We start from the raw sequence: 2,998 nt of genomic DNA, 5'->3' as shown, positions 1-2,998 counted from the left end.
AACCTGAAAATAAATGGTTGGTGGTAAAAATTACACCCCTTGACAAGAATATGACATGCATATTACACCCCTTGACAAGAACTATGCCCAGCTCACACTAAATCGTAATAGTTAATAAAGATTGTATATTCCCATGAGTACAAATGCAGCATAAGATAAATAAACACCACTATCTAGTTAATAAAAATTAATTTTTTTATGACATATGCTTGGCACTACGAAGCATGTAAAGACTTACTTCTGTAGTTATTTCCATACAGAAGATAGTAATGAGCAATGACTAAACTAAAGCTTCAGCAGTACAATGTAAGGACACTACGAATTTGGTAAAAACAATCTCTTACTCCATACATCATTTTTATCATCCAGATCACTCTGAAATACAAAGAACAGTGGTGCCAAAATTTCATTCATCCCTTGTACATATCTTATTCCAGCATTCAGCTTGGCAAAGATTAACAGTACATTTTTCAAAGATTCCTGTATGAAAGAAAAATTCGAGACAGCATCAGTTACCAATAAAAGAGCAATAAAGGAGGGAAAAGCTGCTCATACATGCAACAAACCCTGCAGCATATGAGCAATAGTTGGCTCAAAGGTTTCTTACATCATTTTCTTTTTCTCAAACCAAAGTGAACCTATGTTGTGGAGCAGGAATAATGAAGTAAGCCAATTGCATTATCCAGTTCCACTTGATTCTTGCTATGATTAAGTTCTACATGGAAATGTTAATAAGAATACATCATAAAAACAACGACGACTGCCATATGAATAGCTCTAAAAATTCGTGGATGCAGAAACCAGGTATGATATGTGCAACGAAAACAGCAATCAAGATACCATAAGTATGACCAGAAACTGCAGTGACTTACAGGGTTTCTAAGGAACTCATCTTTGAAAGCCGCGTACTATTCTCTCTTCTTTGCCAGCTCCTGCTCCCACAGCGAGCGGTCATTGGGCAGATAGCCCAGTAGCAGGTGCACAACAAAAACATGCACTGTTAGTGACTGAAAAGGCAAAACCAAAACCTTTGGCTGCAACCTTTCCACTACTGACAGAATCAGAATGCTTCATCAGTCTTCACCAAAGGTTGAAGAAAAAAAATACAGCTTCAGCCGGCTATTAGCATCCAAACCAAAAGGTTAAACTAAAATTTCCTAGAGAAATGGACTGATTAGAGGACAATCATACAAATTAAGGCCATCCTACAACGAAAACTATTCGCTTCACAGAAGATTGCAGTACCATTGCCTCAATGAGGCTAGCTTCTCAAATACCAAAGCCTCTGATGCTCATGCTGTGACCACAGAACAAAGGCTAAAGATACAGGAAGGCGAGCCAATCAAGTACCTTCCACAATCTAGTATATTGCCCGTGCTAACGCTATGGCAGCAAGCATGAACTGCAATTAATTAGCTTGCAGATGACACAGCCTTCATTAATATCTGTAGGTACATTTTCCTGTCATATAACCATTGCATGAGAAGCAAACTCTATTGCATGTCTACCTACATTTTTGCAGTATAAAAAAGGTTACCCACCTCCTCTTGCTATGGATATATGATATGCCACGGTGACAATGACACCACAGCCAATTCAGCTTCGATGCCACCCATCGTCGCTTCACCAGCGTGGTAACACGAATGTTATCAAAAGTCTTGTTGTGAGCTTCTGACTGACGCACAGCTCCTCTTGCCAAAAAAAAAATGTTTCCCTATCGCAAATCGCAAGAGGTAGTTACCTGGCATCGATCTGCTAAACAAAAAATTCAGTTACTATACTATATTTGGCAAGAATTCATGAAGTAGATATTACACAAGAAAATTTTAGCCAGTTTTTTTTATCATTGCAATGTATTTCTTTTCTCTGGTTGACATCTTCCATTCTTTTTAGTCTACAAATAATGTACAGATTCTGTATTGCAACAAGAGAGAAAAGGATGCCTTAACACGGACATCAACTCGAAATTCAACAATCATTTAAAATCCTTCTTGATTTATCTAAAAACAAAATGAAACACAGCCTTTAATGAAGGTACAGAGCCAAAATTTCTAACAGCCTACAAATGATAGGAAAGATCTGTACTCATCGTGCATAAGTAATGATCAGTTATTCTATATTCTGTCCATCTGTTTTTGGCTTTTCACACAAAAAAATCACAGCAGAGTGGAACGCCCTGTTGAAACAAGCCATTGTCACCACATGATTCATTAGGCTGGATTCAATTAAGATAATGAAAAGAGTATACATACCAGAGTGGTGCGAAGCAACTTGCAGGCTTGCAGGACCCTAAATACAACCTGCTAGGCAATAAATTGAACACCCTGATCGCGAATGGGCGGCCATGCTCTGGCAACCAAGCACATGACGGGGAAGTCATCAGCTCACAGGGAAAGAAGCTTAGCAAGACAAGATCGAGGAGCGGTGATAGGAGGAGGGGAACAAACCTCCCAGTTCACGCCGGACGCCGCCGCCGGATCCACCGTTCTGCGCGCACATCGAGCGACGGTCAGTGTCGGATCACAACCGCCCAACCTGCACGCTCACGCGGCGGGCAAAGGCAGCCAGCCACAGGAGGCGGGACAGAACTCACCTTGGCCGGCGCCTTGGCCGGTGCCGCGGCGGGTCACGGCGTGCGGCGTGCGAGGAGGGCGAAATTAAAATAGTTTGACCCTGTGACGGGACTGCAGCATGCGAAACAGAGAATTGGATCCATCAGCATGAACCAGATCAATCGGATCCATCACATGAACCAAACACACGTACAGAGAGAGATGGAGCGTGGTAATTGGGAGGGCACGCATTGCTTACCATAACACATCGAATCGGCAACGCGTTGGCGGCGCGGGGCGTGCCGGAGCGGCGGACAGGTGCGGATCGGATCCGAGCAGCGCGAGGGTGGTGCTGCAGCAGAAGACGAGCGCGCGGTACTCAGCGGCAGCCGCACGGAAGCGGGTCTCCTCCTCGTCCTCCGCCCCAATCTCCTCGTCACACGGAT

General features: G+C 43.3%; 1 long non-coding RNA gene across 2 annotated transcripts; it reads right to left on the bottom strand.

Annotated features, from left to right (window-relative positions):
• Positions 1-213: 213 nt before the first annotated feature.
• LOC136505762 (uncharacterized) lies at positions 214-2,614 on the bottom strand. 2 transcript variants are annotated; one of them, XR_010771309.1, is made up of 5 exons: positions 2,448-2,614; positions 2,253-2,349; positions 1,542-1,752; positions 1,351-1,461; positions 214-1,078 (listed from the first exon to the last, which is right to left on the bottom strand). It is a non-coding gene; the product is annotated as an uncharacterized lncRNA (long non-coding RNA). The 2 variants fall into 2 exon arrangements; XR_010771308.1 differs by having other exon boundaries at positions 214-1,051.
• Positions 2,615-2,998: the final 384 nt, after the last annotated feature.

The sequence above is a fragment of the Miscanthus floridulus genome, chromosome 14 (assembly GCF_019320115.1).
Source record: "Miscanthus floridulus cultivar M001 chromosome 14, ASM1932011v1, whole genome shotgun sequence".
NCBI lineage: Eukaryota > Viridiplantae > Streptophyta > Magnoliopsida > Poales > Poaceae > Miscanthus > Miscanthus floridulus.
The sequence above is the reverse complement of the archived record's forward strand: the minus strand, read 5'-3'. Positions and strand labels throughout refer to the sequence as shown.